The sequence below is a fragment of the Schistocerca nitens genome, chromosome 2 (assembly GCF_023898315.1).
Source record: "Schistocerca nitens isolate TAMUIC-IGC-003100 chromosome 2, iqSchNite1.1, whole genome shotgun sequence".
NCBI lineage: Eukaryota > Metazoa > Arthropoda > Insecta > Orthoptera > Acrididae > Schistocerca > Schistocerca nitens.
Window position 1 is genome coordinate 791,143,386 of NC_064615.1, and position 17,454 is coordinate 791,160,839.

Below are 17,454 nucleotides of genomic sequence, written 5' to 3' on the forward strand. Positions count from 1 at the left end.
CAAGTGCACAGTACGTGCAGTATGTTGTTAGACCCGCTTTTTTTTTGCCATACTTGCATCAGGAAGGTGATGTTCCAACAGGATAATGCTCCCTCATACACTGCGTGAAACTCAATATGCCCTGCACGTAACTTCCCTTACCAGCACAATATCCAGATTTGTCTCCAGTCGAGCACGTGTGCGACTCGTCAACCAGCAGCTGTTACAGAACTACGAGAGCAGGCCGAACAGGCGTGGCATAGCGTGTCCCAGGAGAGTATTCGCCATCTGTACAAGCCACTGGATGCCAGAGTCACCGCCTGCGTCGGCCCCCATGAGGGATACACCACATACTAATAAGGGAGTTTCATTGTTTTATTCGGTACCTCAGAACCGCTCGTGCTATTAACCTAAAAATGTAATCGTTTCATGTATTCTGCATGCACTGTTGCAACAATAAATCTTGAGTGAGTTTTTTTTTTCTCTCGCAGTGTATAAATGTACCTCGTAGCTGTGACAAGTCACACAGTAAGGCTGCATCCATATTGCTCAACTGCCGAATAGCCTGGCAGATTAACTAGTCGTGAGTCGTGCGTGGATAGCTCAGATGGTAGAGCACCTGCCCGCGAAAGGCAAAGGTCCCGTGTTCGATTATCGGTCCGGCACACAGTTTTGATCTGCCAGGAAGTTTGAGCCTCAGATTGTCTGCAAAACAGACATACATAGCCAATAACAAAAGTTTAACTACAAAAGTATGACGATACTAGTAGTTTCATGCTCTTGTATATTCATTTTACAATTGCATCTTCTGTTATTTGCTGTGTATTTCTCGTTTTTGGACAATCCGAAGATGGATTCTAACACTAACACGGCAAATAAAGCAATGGGTTTTTCAGCTGATGGCTTTTTATTTGGTGGTCGATACAGCATTTGTACAATACTGCTGTTAATTATACGTTTACCGGTGACACGGAAAGGGTTAAGAAGGCTGGGCCGCACCAGTGGTCGCAGACGACACGGGTTAGGACAGAGAAGCACAAGCAAAATTACGCTACACATAATTAGCGAGCATTAGGAGTCAGGTTTTTTAGAGAATTACACGCAGTATTCCCTTGTGAAGCAATGCCAAGACTGATGTGCGTTAGTTGAGAGTTAGGGTTATGATAGGAAAATAGTCATGGTAATGTCATTAAGAGTTTCAGAACCGAAGAGATTAGAACGGAAGAGCCGATAAATGAGCAACGGGAGACCTCATGGCAAATTCGCATTGATGCTTGAGTTTTGTAGTAAACAGTTCGCACCAATTCCACTGCGTTAACGGGCTAGTCCGGAAATTGTCTTTCTGAAGACTGTAACGCAAAAATAGAACATAAAGTGAAGAAAAACTGGCTGTGTTTTTGTGATAAATTTTATGTAAATTTTTGCAGCAGTAATCTAAACGTAAATTTAATTATTTTAATACCACAGAATCTACGATAAAGAAAATAATTACATAAGCAAATTTAGAAATATATTGACCATTTTAGTGAATTAAGCGTGAGCGCAGTTGTAAAACTACCGTAGGCTCCCGTAGACTACCATAAGTAAGTGTAGAGTACTGTAGTTTTCCTAGTAGCTTTGGTCAGTTAAGGTCGCATTACCTGTACATTGGGTGTGTTGCATACATACCGAGTGTTGGCTTATAACGATCACTTACTTTGACTATACGATTAGTGTCTTACTAGATTCCCCTACAAACCAGAAGCAGTAAACCACCTAGAAACTGAGAGGAGATATAAAGGGGCGAGTAACATACGGAACATTTTTGTTCTATGTAGTTATCCTTCTGTCTGTTACTTAAGAATAAACAGTATTTATACCACAACTGAATTTGTCAGTGTTTAATACAGGTTTCATTCAAAAATTGTTGATTGGTAACGTGAAACAGAAGGTTTTTGTAGTAAAAATAAATAAAACAACACATATTTGTCATATAGATCTAGGAAATAGAATTTCCCCAACAAGAAGGTAAAATTAAAGGGAAAAAACTCAAAAAATATGTCAAACATCGCTTAAATACTACGTAGAGCTTACATAAAACATGTTTCTGTTATTCATAAACCATCAATAATACCAGGGAACTTTTGCTTTTGGTCATGATAAAGAACATTCTGTTAGGTACAAAATGACTTTTTTATGTTTGTGCATGTAAACTGCACTTGCATCAAAAGTAATTACAAAATGCAACTTATATTCTGTAAGGATATGAAATACACAATGGACTTTCTCTCTGACACGTTCGTTTATGTTTCTTTTCCTACCAATTCTACCAGCACTAACGGCAATCCTACGATTTACTTCGTTATTTACTCAGTGCACAAGAACTACCAAACCATAGTTTTGGTAGAGCGCAACTTCAAGGGTGAGGTCTAACAGTTCAATATGAAGCGAAGTCTACGAATTATTAAGAAGGGTCATGAATGAATTACTGTCTTCTGGACAGCAACAATGGACTGGAGTATTTTAAGAAGGAGGTATTCCGTATTATTGAAATTGCTGGACTCTGAATGCACAGGAGATATTTTTCAGTTTGCGGAACTCCTTGACAGCGCGCAGTAAACTGTGTTCCCAGCACTACGTGGCGCAGGCGGAAGCAGGAGCGGAACTGTGGCTGTCCTGTCTTGATCCTTTGTTCGCCACGTTGTAAAGAAAGAAACTCGTGAATCACAAAAACACGCCTGTACTGGACTCCAAACTTTGCGTCGCCTGCACCACAATGTGCAATTTACCTAAAACTCGTTCTGTGGATCACGTAACGCTCTTTGATGGTATCGAAGTGGTGCACCTGTTACACTTATTTCACCAAAATTACTGTACCAAAGCACTTTTACAAGTGTAAAATGTAAGGAACGCTTAAACTGCAGAGCAGTTACATCAAATAAACTATCTGAGAAGTAGCATCCGGTGCCCCAGTCTAATGCGGAATTGACCGCTAGATGTTAAGGGCGTCTGACACACCAGCACACCAGTATAAAAGAGCGTGGGGAGTGTTGTCAGTTGTTCCCTAGAAGCAGTAACGGCAAAACAGATCACACTATACCTTTGGGATATCTGACGGAAGGGTCTGAGCTAGCCGAATGCCTGCATAACGTTGCCTGATAGTGCTCACAGTGAAGTGTGGAGGAGGTGGTGTTACGATACGGCGGTGTGTTCCCCTTATTACGCTTAAGTAACCGCTAAATGAGGAAAGGTACGAACATATTGTACGAGCCAGTGTCCTGCATTCAGTTCAGAGACGATCGGGTTAGAATGACAATGCACTCTGTCTTAAAGCAACATCTATGAAGCAATGGTTTACAGACAATAACTTCCATGAAATAGGGTGGCCTTTCAAGAGTACTGATCTTAATCCTATGGAGCACTTTTTGGAGGAGAAAATGTCAATTTCACTGCAAAATCCAGCATCCAATACCACTGGTTTCGGCTCTTGGGGAATAATGGTCTGCTTTTCCTCCACGGACAGTCAGATACCTCATTGAAAGCGTTTGCAACAGAGTTCCGGACATTACAATGGCGAAGGCTGGCCACACCTCTATTAATGTTCTCTAATAGATGTCCGAATACTTTCGATCGGATACTGTATACAAGGTGACGCATATGAAGTATCCAACAACAGTAATTTTGAAATCTAACAACTACGCTTCTCTGATAACAGTTATGCATGTCTCTTGATTTACCACTAAAGCCACTAAATCGCGGAATGTGGGAGTGGCTAGTTTCAATAACTGAATTCAAACAACTTTGCAACTGAAAGTCGCATATTTTACTTGGCACTTGCAGAAATATTCACAGTTACGGATCTTAACTAATATGCCTCAAACTGCACAAGGTGAACCAGACCCGAACTGCCACGAAAGTTCTAAAGCTATTTAGGGATGTTTTCTGAGTATTTTGGCACAGAAAACCCATAGTCTCCGACGTTCCGTTACAGAATAATAAGGAAACTAAGATTTCTTCGGTTTCTTACCCGAATTACAGTCATTTCCATGAAAATACCTTTACAACAATGAAAAGCCACTAATATCCAGTTACCAAATGTACAACACAAAATACAAAGTAATGTAACAGCCCTCAAAACAAAATATGAACGCTTTTATCGTAGTGTCTTCAATCTGTTCTTACAGTATATGTTACAGATGTTAAACGTTCCTCGGAGGTATCGTTCAAAATGCCGACTACCGTGATTATAGTGGAGTGTACAACTGTCAACCATCAACTGTCTTGCACGTTCAGTGGCTCTAGGAGTTTGGATTACCACTTCTGCAGTTTTCATCACCTATGAAAACCATAGCAATCAGAACAAGTGACTATCGACCAGAGTATGGCGAACTAGACTTTTCAAATACCCTGGGGGAATACCATTCGCAATAGTTAAAATCACTAATATTAATCGAGGACCTATTCGTAAAATAGGATAATTTAATAATGAATAAACCCTTACGATTAGGACCCCCTTTAATAAAAATTATTAATAATTCCATAGTTGACTTACCTGAACCAACAAATATTTCATCTTGATGAAATTTTGGGTCCCTATTAGGATTGTGTTTAGTAATTCAAATCGTACACTGATGCAAAAAAAAAAAAAAAAAAAAAAAGAAGAAGAAGAAAATCGCAGCACCAAAACATAATTAATGTATAGTAATGAAATATCGTTAATATATTTCTCAAGGTATAATATTTAAGTGATTAACATTGTAAGTTCACAGGTTAACGTAAGCCTGAGATAAGCCATTGCAACTTGCAATGTTGGTACGTTAATAACACATGTAGCTGAAATATTTTTGGATGCAAGCGTGCAAATGTGCAAGCATTGTGTTGTACAGATACCGGATATGAGTTTGTGGGATGGAGTTTCATGTCTGTTGAACTCGGTCAGTTAGTGCTATTTGTGGATGGCGCTGGAGTCTTGTTCAATAATGTCCCATATGTTCTCGACTGGAGACAGATCCAGTAATCGAGCAGGACAAGGCAACATGTTGACACTCTGTACAGCGTGTTGGGTCAAAACGTCGGTATGTGGGTGAGCGTTATCCTGTTGGAAAACACCCCCTAGAATGCTGTACATCAATGGCAGCACAACAGGTAGAATCACCAGATAGACGTGCAAAGTTTCAGGGAGGATGTGCGAGAAACCCACGGGAGTGTTCCTGCTGTCGTACGATACCACGCCCAATACCTTAACTCCAGGTATAGGTCCAGTGTGCCTAGCACACAGATAAGTTGGTTGCAGGCGCATACCTGGCTTCCTTCTAATCAACACACGTACATCACAGGTTTCAGGGCAGAAGCAGCTTTAATCATTGAACACAATAGACTCCACCCTGTCCTTCAATTAGCTGTCGCTTGAAATCGCTGCAGTCGCAAATGGCGGTGGTTTCGGGTCAGTAGAATGCACTCGACGGGTCGTCTGGCACGAAGCCGTCCTTGTAGTAAACAGTTTTTAACCGTTGTGTCACTGCGGTACCAACTGCTGCTCAAATTGCTGCTGCAGATGCAGTACGATTCACCTAGCCCCACGCCGAACACGATGGTCGTCCCTCTAGGTAGTGCCACATGGCCCTCAGGAGCCTAGTCTTTTTGCAATCGTACATTCTTATTGCCACTGCTGTCAGAAATCTTGTACATGGCGACATTCCTGCCAGTCCTTCTGCAATGTCGTGGAAGATAATACAGCTTCTCGTAGCCCTGTTACAAGATCTTATCAAACTCAGGCAGGTGTTGATTGTAGCCCCTTTGTCGCCATGACTAACATCAGCCCACATGTTCAATCTCAATGTATCTCCAAGGTAATCTCAAAGGTAACTAAAGCTCACGACCATTACAGCATGTATTTAAAGCAAACTTGGGTGTCATGTATAGGCAGGTCAAGTAAAAGAGCCACTGCTTCAAATACACTCCTGGAAATTGAAAAAAGAAGACATTGACACCGATGTGTCAGACCCACCATACTTGCTCCGGACACTGCGAGAGGGCTGTACAAGCAATGATCACACGCACGGCACAGCGGACACACCAGGAACCGCGGTGTTGGCCGTCGAATGGCGCTAGCTGCGCAGCATTTGTGCACCGCCGCCGTCAGTGTCAGCCAGTTTGCCGTGGCATACGGAGCTCCATCGCAGTCTTTAACACTGGTAGCATGCCGCGACAGCGTGGACGTGAACCGTATGTGCAGTTGACGGACTTTGAGCGAGGGCGTATAGTGGGCATGCGGGAGGCCGGGTGGACGTACCGCCGAATTGCTCAACACGTGGGGCGTGAGGTCTCCACAGTACATCGATGTTGTCGCCAGTGGTCGGCGGAAGGTGCACGTGCCCGTCGACCTGGGACCGGACCGCAGCGACGCACGGATGCACGCCAAGACCGTAGGATCCTACGCAGTGCCGTAGGGGACCGCACCGCCACTTCCCAGCAAATTAGGGACACTGTTGCTCCTGGGGTATCGGCGAGGACCATTCGCAACCGTCTCCATGAAGCTGGGCTACGGTCCCGCACACCGTTAGGCCGTCTTCCGCTCACGCCCCAACATCGTGCAGCCCGCCTCCAGTGGTGTCGCGACAGGCGTGAATGGAGGGACGAATGGAGACGTGTCGTCTTCAGCGATGAGAGTCGCTTCTGCCTTGGTGCCAATGATGGTCGTATGCGTGTTTGGCGCCGTGCAGGTGAGCGCCACAATCAGGACTGCATACGACCGAGGCACACAGGGCCAACACCCGGTATCATGGTGTGGGGAGCGATCTCCTACACTGGCCGTACACCACTGGTGATCGTCGAGGGGACACTGAATAGTGCACGGTACATCCAAACCGTCATCTAACCCATCGTTCTACCATTCCTAGACCGGCAAGGGAACTTGCTGTTCCAACAGGACAATGCACGTCCGCATGTATCCCGTGCCACCCAACGTGCTCTAGAAGGTGTAAGTCAACTACCCTGGCCAGCAAGATCTCCGGATCTGTCCCCCACTGAGCATGTTTGGGACTGGATGAAGCGTCGTCTCACGCGGTCTGCACGTCCAGCACGAACGCTGGTCCAACTGAGGCGCCAGGTGGAAATGGCATGGCAAGCCGTTCCACAGGACTACATCCAGCATCTCTACGATCGTCTCCATGGGAGAATAGCAGCCTGCATTGCTGCGAAAGGTGGATATACACTGTACTAGTGCCGACATTGTGCATGCTCTGTTGCCTGTGTCTATGTGCCTGTGGTTCTGTCAGTGTGATCATGTGATGTATCTGACCCCAGGAATGTGTCAATAAAGTTTCCCCTTCCTGGGACAATGAATTCACGGTGTTCTTATTTCAATTTCCAGGAGTGTAGTTTGCACAACGAGCGCTCCACTACAAATGGGTAACTACTGGTCATTTCTGTGTTGGAATTTGTCTCTCAGTCCTACCAGTATCACTGCACCTCTCCATATGAGGACGCCACTTAGACCTGTCTGTAGAAGACACCATTTCGAGGGCATAGCTGGGCAACTGGTCTATGCTCCAAGTCCTTTCCCTAGACACAACTGGCCATCCCAAGACATTCCCAGCAGCATGGCCGATTCTTACCAAGGGGCAGCGAGTCTAACCTGGTGCACATCGTCCACCACCAGCGTTATCTCAGTGTTGTGGGTAGTCACCTACTGCACAGCTCTAAAGTGGTTGTTGGTACGGGAGAACACGTCTGGGAGACTGAGAACATGGGAGAATTCGACTACTAATAATATACAAACGAAGGAAGAAGCATTGGAATGCAGAATCATTAAGCAGGAATGTAACTTTGTTGAAGACTCTTGGTCACGGCCTTGTGAAGTGACAGGCAGCAACATTACTTTAACAGTACAGGACGCAATCGCAGTTTAGAAAGTGTGATGGACTGTTGTGCAAGCAAACAAGACTAGAGCCGGAGGTAGTAAAACCAATGAAGTTTAAGTAGGATTTTTACGGGAAGCAGATGATCACCTGTTATCTGGTGACAGAGAATGCAGGGAAACAAACAGAACAGTGTCCAAAGATACTGGTGTAGAGGAAGGAAAGAGGTTGTGGACCAATACGTGAGAAACTGTGTAAAGTGTGCACAGCGAGCTAGGTTGAAACGTAAACAAGTACTGTTGCGAAGTCTAACAGAAGCCTCAAAACCATTTGTAACGTTTGGGACTGATATATTAGGACCGTTCATTGTCAGCAGGAAAGCGACTCGTGTTAACAATAATACATAATCAACGTTTCAAAGACTCTGCTGGGATCTTCTTCACAATGTTTCGGTGTCCACTATTGTTAGACACCGTCCTGAAGAAGATCCAAGCAGAGAGGTCGAAACGTTGATTATTTTAGAAGCAGCCTCATGAAGATTCCAACACAGGGGTAGAAACGTTTATTATTTTAAAAGGAAATATGACACCCACTAAGAGCCCAGAATATTTTATCTTAAGTGACAACGGCAATGAAAGCCTGGAGACTTACACAATAATACATAACTTTTCTCAGTACATGCTTCCAAACCGGCAGGCAGGGACAGTTGCAAAAGCAATGATTAACAACAGGATGTTAGTCTGGAGTGTCAATTACGATAATTATGATTCAAGGAGGGAGGTGGAAAACAACCCGAGAAGAAAGCATCAGACGAAGAGACAGGAAGATGTGGTTCAGCCTGTACACAAAGCACCTTATACGTTAGGATCAAGAAGATGAGGGCTGTTGTCAAGGATTTCTTTTGTTTATATATCTGCATTATCTGTATCAGTGTAGTGAATATATTTTGTTAGTGTAGGTACTTTTTCTTTTATATTGTTGTTGGTGAATAGAGTTCTTACTATCTTAGTAGCAACCATCTGAGGAAAGAGAATGGATGATATCTGGCCCTGTGCTCTGGTTGTGATACGTCAAGGGCAACAATGCGAGTCGTAGCATTATTCCATTATGTCGACTGAACAATACTTGTCAGAGTTACAGAAAGCACAGAGCTACATACGGCCTGAGTTAAGCATAATTACGGAATCCAGCAGACCAACCTACCCATCACTTACCACATAGCATCAGTAAAAATGAAAACTGACCGAGGACTATTGTATACTATAATTCGACTCCCGGTTTCAAGAAGATAAGCACAGTTTAAGTCTTATGCCACTCACATGCATCCATTGAAGTGGGGAGTTTTTGGAAAATTCGGGCAGGTGAGAATCCACGGCATATTTTTAATTTCGGATGATACTAGCAAGCATGGAGTAATGATGGATGAGGGGTTACAAAGAGGGAAGGTCAAGCTGCATCTGACGAGGATAATACGAACCAGCCATAGCACATCTGCAACGCCAGTGTTCTTAACTAGACCGGAGGGAGTAGATTGTTTGATGATATCGTGGAAAACAGGTCGCATTTCCAGTAAACAGGTTTTCAATGGTTTTATTGCACTTATGACGATATGGTAGTAGCAGCGAGATGTTACTAACATGGGAAATCTACGGAGGCCATACGGATAAAACTTAGGGAAGTGGGCTATTAGTGGGACTATATGTGATGAAACTGAGACAACCTCCAATCCAATCTACCAGCCACAATTACGGAAATCACGCAAGTGAAGATCCCGCAACCACAGCGGTACTGGCCAGATGTGCCTTTTGAGCTACTGCCAGCACCAAATCCAGCATTTCTGAATCAAGCTCTAGTACCTGAACTAATCCTCTCCAAAGATCAGTATACTGCCGTGCAGGAAGGGCGCATCTCAACTCAGCAGGTATGCAGCAAGCAGAGCAGTTCAGAGATGGACAACGACGCGTAACAGTGATTTTGAGTGCAGTAATACAGTGGCTCTAATTCTGCTGTGTGTGGTTTTTATTCTTTTGAGGTGGAAATCCGACCATCTGCATAACCCAACAACAGTCCGATTCCAGTAGACTGGATCCCTAGATCGTTAGAGAGAGTGTGTGTATAACCTTACTGTGAATGCAGAAAAGATGCAAAGGACGCAACAGGACAAGCCGTGGAAGTAGAACTGCTAAAAGCTCAAAACAAGTCAGATAAATAGTCTAATAAGCAGCATAGTATCTAAAGCTGGACGCATTATCTAAACCCAGGTTGGCAAATCGCCTACTTCTTTGGTTATATATTTTCTCTGTATCTTTTACAAACTGGTTTTAAGGTTCTTGTTCGTAGAAGGGGTAATGTGTAGCATACCGACCATACATGGACACATTATTGTGAGCCTTGCATCATCATTTGGAAAAATTATGTTGGACTGTAAGAACTAAAGACAAAGGAAAAGTGCGTGTTAACCTGAAAACTCCGATTATCCAGTTTTCAATAAATGTAAAACAGTAGGAAGTGAAAGAAATCTGAAATTTAGTTAATGTAAAAATTTATTTAATTCCGTATTATCTATGTATTGTAATAGCTCATGGGGCCATATTCTTTAAAATCTCTGACAATGAATTGTGTTACTAGTGCAAAAGAAGAATGGTCTTCATTCTGTTATTTCTGTTTTGGAAGCGAAAAGCTATGGACGAATTTTCTTGTAGAGGTCGATGTATGTAAGCAGCTTGTCGCAATATAAGTACTAAACGTAACAGTGTGTTCATTTCATCTCGCTCTACGTGAGATAATTAAGAAAATAATTACATAAAAATCTCATATGGAGATTCTTTTGGCCATCTGACTTTCGTTTGTTGCAGTGGCACGCAGGCAACCACTACGTTAAAATTGGAACCGTAGGTTATTTACAAGCTTCACACGACAAGATAAGCGGAGTAAATAACTTTAAACAGTTTTGCTTAATATTTGCAAATCATTACATTCAAGCCAGGCTAATTACAATTTGAGTTTAACAAAGAGTAAATTTCAAGGCTCTATCCCGTATCAACAGTAACAACTTTGCTCAACAATATTGAGTTAACAGCTTCCATTAAAAAGTGAAATTCATTTTCATTAAGTTACTGAAAAGCAATTCACGGTTAAAACCAGTCTGGAAAGAATATTACTTTTATCATTGCAACAATAAAGCTAGATAGGTGGTTATATCGTCTCTCTTCATGGTGTTGTTTTATACCGGCAATATTTATACATTTCTGTTCGACAAGCACCCTGTATAGTATAAGCTGAGAGAGTATTTATATTATTTATTTACTAATTTATTTATTTATTTGACCTGATCAGATTAGGGCCATCAGGCCCTCTCTTACATCGGACCAGTGTTCCACACATGCAGTATTTCACACATCAGAGTTACCTCATGACAATAGTTTAAATGAGAAAATTAGATTACTCTAGTGACAATATGAATAAAGAGTAGTGACTAAGACCTAATAAAGTAAATGCGGCAGTATTTTTACAACAGGTGCTATACATACAGATTATGATAAAAGCAATAATAATAACAGTAAAAAAAAGTCAAATAATAATGATAAACATGACTAAGACCTAATAAAGTAAATGCTGGCAGTATTTTACAATAGGTGCTATACATACAGATCATGATAAAAGCAATAATAATAACAGTAAAAAATCAAATAATAATGATAAACATGAGAAAAATTGGCAATAGTAATGAAGATTTGTGCAGATGTACATTAATATCTTGGTGTGTAAAGTAGATGTTTACTAGTGTAGCGAGTTTTGGGGAAGGGAGATTTAAGGAGGGGGAAAGAGGGAAGTAATGAGGTGAAGTGCATTCATGTACAGAGGAAGGCATTACTGTTGCTTAAGTAGATACGTCATTAACTGTTTTTTGAAGCCGGACATGTTTTTAAGTTCTCTAACATAACGAGGGAGGTTATTCCATAGTCTGGTTCCTGCTACTGTAAAGGACTTGGAGAAGGTGACTGAGCGATGCAGTGGAACAGAGAGGATTTTATTATAATGGGAACGTGTGTTTCTGTCATGTTGTTCCGACATGAGCGTTAGGGAGGAGGAGATATATGAGGCACAGTGTACATTTATAAGGCAGTAGATGACACAGAGTGTATGGAAATCTCTGCGTTTTTCTGCACGCAGCCAGGACAATTTTGCATATGCTGGTGAAATGTGATCAAAAAGTCGAACGTCACAGATATATCTGACGCAGGCATTCATGACCAGTTCTAGACGTCGCGAATTTTCCTGAGAGAGGCCTTGTAGGATAATATCACTGTAGTCAATGATTGGGAGTATAAGCGTTTCTACTAATTTCTTTTTGAGATCGAAAGGGAAGTGTTTTTTATATTTTTGTAGGACATGAAGGGATGCTGATGCTTTTTTGCACACTGCAGTTACGTGCTCTGTCCAATTTAGATTTTCATCTATTATAACTCCTAAACTCTTTGCTGAAGGAGCGAACTTCCACAAATCACTATTTCAGTCAATTTTTGCCGACAAAGCCCATTTTATTGGCGACAGCATATGAAATGAACGAGCGAAAACTCACGCGAAAAAGTATCGACAGGAAAAAGGATGCTACAAGTAAAGGAGACATGACGATGTACCCTGTGTGGTCTACTGTAAAAGTGCTGACAGGTGACGAATACGGGGTGTTGTAATATTTCAACAGGGCCAGTGCAGCGAAGTCAGCTGCACTGTACATACTAGTGCGTCAAGGGGCTAGACACATTTCCACACTGACAGTGGCAGTTCTGTTTTAAGGTATGTGACTAGTATTGGCATATAAACTGATCAGCCAGAACATTATGACCACTTACGTGATAATCGGTATGTGCACCTTTGGCCCGGGTTAACACCGTTCACATGACGTGGCATAGAAGCAATGTAGCCTTGGCAGGTCGCTGGACGGAGTTGGCATCACATTAGTACCCACAAGTCATCTAATTCCCGTAAAGTCGTCCTCTGACGACACGTTCAACCACATCCAACATGTGTTCAATCGGATTAAGATCTGGTGAGTTTGGGTGCCAGGATATCAACTGGAAATCGCTACTGTGTTCCTCGAACCACTCGATCACACTGCCGGCTTTCTGACATGGCACATTATCTTGTTGAAAAATGCCACTGCCTTCAGGATACATGGTATTCATGAAGGACTGCATGTGGTCTGCGACCAGTGTATGATACTCCTTGGCCGTTATGGTACCTTGAAAGGGCTCCACTGGACCCATGAATGCAAAAGTTGATGTTAACCATATTATAACGGAGCCGCCACCATCTTGTCTCGGTCCCACAGTGCAGGTGTCAAGGAGCTTTTCCATCGGAGGACGACAGATTCGTGCCCGGTGTACACAAACGGATATAACATGCACCTTGTATGTGTGTCTGACAAGCAGTGATTCCTTGCCGGATGACGCCGCTGTCGCCTGGACGGGTTTATATTGATAGTAGGTCGCTGGTCATAATCTTCTGGCTGATCAGTGTATGCACAACAAGCGTCTGCTGACGACTCTGAATAGTGGACATTTTTGTAATAGAATTATTCTTAAGGTTGCAGCTCTGCTAAGACGATAGTGATTTGCCAGACAAGAACGCCACATAGGCCTGCCAGTAAAAGATACCAGTTTGGGGTTGTGGTGAGGCAACAGCCACTGCGCAATTGGACCAGGTTATCTCCAGCAACACGGCTGACTCTTGCAAAGGGGACAGCTGACCGCACCCCACACATGCCAGGCACCTCGGGCATGGATGTGTGTGATGTCCTTAGGTTAGTTAGGTTTAAGTAGTTCTAAGCCTAGGGGACGGATGACCTTAGATGTTAAGTCCCATAGTGCTTACAGCCATCAGAACATCATTCCAGGCGTCGTTAGCCATCGTCGGATAGGCGTCTCAGCATGCTGGGCGTCTACCACAATGACGCAGCCGAGCCTAACCCGGGGCTGTAGCAGATACACCATAGCTGACTATACGACGTTTGTACAGGGACCACCTGACCGGTTCACGCAACAAGGGCCACGGCGCTCGGAGGTGTATCTGCATCAACATCATGCGGCATGCGGCATGCGGCATGCAGGCCACCATAACTGACGTGGAGTATCAAGCATAGCAGATGGACCAATTAAGAACTTTGTAATATTTTCAGATGCCTCTCTCTGGACCCATTCGCACTATCATGGCTCATTGCCACCCTGTCCTACAGTGGTCCCACTATAAATTGATAAACAGTTTACTTACTTTCCATGTGTCTTGGTTTCGTTTGACTGCCTCTTACGGAACTAACTTTCATACCGGAATCATGTACTCACTGCAAGTGAGTTTTTTTTTATATTATTCAAAGTAAATGAAAGTGTATGGGAGCTTGCGGTCTTGTGATTGGCGTTGCTGTCTATCACATGTAGCCTGGGTTGGATTTACGGCCAAGTCTGAGATTTTCTCCGTTCGAGACTGCGTGTATGAGTGTGTTGTCCTCAACATCATTTCATCATCATTGACGCGAACGTCGCCAAAGCTGCGTCAACATAAAACACATGCATCGGGTGGCGGAATTCCCCAGAAGGGGGAACACGGCCTTAAATGCCATAAGCACATTTCATTTTTAGTGAAAGTATTAGCTAGCCTTATAAAACGTTTATGATACAGCCTTGGAGTAGTTTTCGAAGTGGCAGCACATATGTACTCTGAACATTTTGTATTTAAACGTAAAAGTGGATTAGTTGTTAACACTGTCTCGGGAGACCTTTCTATGCGACATCGCGTATGTACGATTTAGTAATTGCTGAAGTCGAGTGGGGTAATTTCGTGAACTTACAGTGGTGACGATAACACTACGTGAACATAGATTTAAGTATTGCCATTAGAATGCCTCCAGGCTATTTTGTTTCTAGTATCTTACAAGTAATATCGAGAAATTAAAAAAAAATCAGGTCGCATCCTATAACAGCATTCAATGTTAATTCTACGATTGCTGCCACCTGCGGTCGATGGAGAAGAAATCCAGTGGAGGCAACAAGATAACTATACAAGATACGAGGTAAACAAACCTGTCCCAATTCAAGCTAGGAGAGGATTTCGGCAAAATTCTCTATTTTTTGTAAAGAATTACTCAATTTAGCCCTCGCGAACAAAAAAAGTAACTTTCGCCGTTAGCTTGTTGGGTGCATTAACATGGCATGGCAGAAGCATTCCATATCTCATGCTAATTACTTAATTACAGCCAGTCAGATGCAGAATTGAAGGTTTATTAATCCATTTTCGTGGTCTGGTTGGTTGGTTGATTCTGAGGAGGGGACCGAACAACGAGGTCATCGGTCCCGTCGGATTAGGAAAGTATGGGGAAGGAAGTCGGCCGTGCCCTTTCAAAGAAAGCATTCTGGCATTTGACTGAAGCGATATAGGGAAATCACGGAAACCTAAATCGGAATGACCGGACGTGGGTTTGAACAGTCATCCTCCCGACTGCGAGTCCAATGGGCTGACCACTGCGCCACGTCTCGCGGTTTTCCATAGTTTCGGGATACATGAGTATGTCTTCTTCAGAAGGAAATGGATTCATGAAGTCACGTATTGACATAAACGGATGTTGAACCTGTAAGGCTCTTTTCCTAGGGCTTCAGCATCCATTTATGTAAATAAGTGATTTTACGATTCTATTTTTCTTCTGAAGAAGACCAATTTATATTTGTCAAAACCGTGGTAAAAGGTTAATAATCGTTTACTTCTACAACTGGTTCGCCGTTATTTTCCAATCAAAACTTTAAAATCTTTGAAATTAATTATTTAGTTAGAAAGGTGTAGGAACCGGTACAACAGTGTTCACAACTGACGTTAAAAACGTCTGTACCCAAAAATATCTTACGTTGCTTGCGGACGTTATGGGGTAGTATTGTTACCAACATACCTATAATCGGAAACATTTTTAAAACTATAGCCGGTCTGCTATGAGTGTGCATCACTGTACGTCTGTGCGAAATATTTTTCTTATGGTGGGAATCCTTTTTATTTTCATCTTTGCTTTCTTTCTTCAGTTTCTTCAACATTTTCCTGGCGATGCTCTCCTTATATCCATTAGCTGTCGTTACCGTAACTGTACTAAACTCATTCTCTATTCCATCTCTCAGTGGAAGCTTTACGGTCGTCACACAATCCGATGGATGAAAGAGCCACAGAATGTGAGTCCATTCCAGAGATTAAACACAATAAAATCTCACAAGTACTAGAATGTTCAAATGTGTGTGAAATCTTATGGGACTTAAATGCTAAGGTCATCAATTATCCTAAGGACAAACACACACACCCATGCCGGAGGGAGGACTCGAACCTCCGCCGGGACCAGCCGCACGAACTATAACCCTCCCTCCTCCCTAGAGACAAAAACAAAGAAAAAGAGGAACTATCGAAATAAGCACATTCAGTGAGTCTCACTGTACTGGACTCCCCCTTTCCTCCATTACACATGCAAAAATTTACGGATTTGAATGTTACACAACCCTATCAGGAGGCGCAAAGCCAACCAACTACCGAAATAGCATTTGTTTTTTTTTCATCCTTCTCTGCCTTTCTCTTTGATGTTATTATAATTGAATTGTAATGGTTTCTACCGCCGCCTGTCACAGCTTTGCTAGTTGCTGCAATAAAGGAGTCGCGTTTCTTTGAAGACCATCTGCCTAATGTTTGAAGTTATGCACTCGTTGCAGTAACAGTATCAACGTAGAGAGGGCGTATGGAAGCATGTGCACTCTAACATCTACAGCTAACATCATACTAGAAGCAATGTCAATCCATACCGCCACGTAGGGAAAATAACAATATGGAGTATTTATCACGTTATGAATACTTCTCTTATCAGGAGATAGAGACGCCCCTATCGTAATTATATCGATTTTGATCCTTGAGGGAGCGGCAGTGCTAAGATTGATAGAGAACAGCTGCTAAAACGACTTCATTCAGAATTTTAACTGTCCTGACTATAAACAGTACAGCCCCAACACAATTCAATTCCGCCTACGATATCTGCTCTGCTTTTTTTAAAATAAAATGGGGATTTGAAACTGTCTAATATGAAACAACGACTTCTGCTAGAAAAACACTATTGTGATTGTAAACAATGACATGACAGTTGGGATTGACTGTTTAATATGGATGAGCTCCGATCCAGTCGTAGAATAAAGGTGTATAATAAATTCATACGGCAAATCACAAACGTAGGCGTGAACTAAGTTATCAGTAACCACCTAGTACATTTTATAACGTGTTCAGACATACGTCTACGAGAAACTTTTATATCCACCTTGAGTAAAGAACGTGGCCATAGCCGGCTGGATCTACAATATACATCCACAAAATGGCTCTTGATTTTGATCTTTTGCAAGACCTTTAAAATCTAACGAACATTATTTACGATGTGCTCGGCTGTACTCTTTGCCAATCACGTCTGTGTGATTTCAATTAACGAATAACTCGCAGAACAGCTACTATGTGATTTTTAACAACGTTCTGCAGTTTCTATACTGTGAAAATAAGAAAACACGAAAATAGACTGGGTACAAATAACCATTTCTAAAAGCACAGAGAAAAGCTTATAAATCGCGTTCTGTCAGTTTAA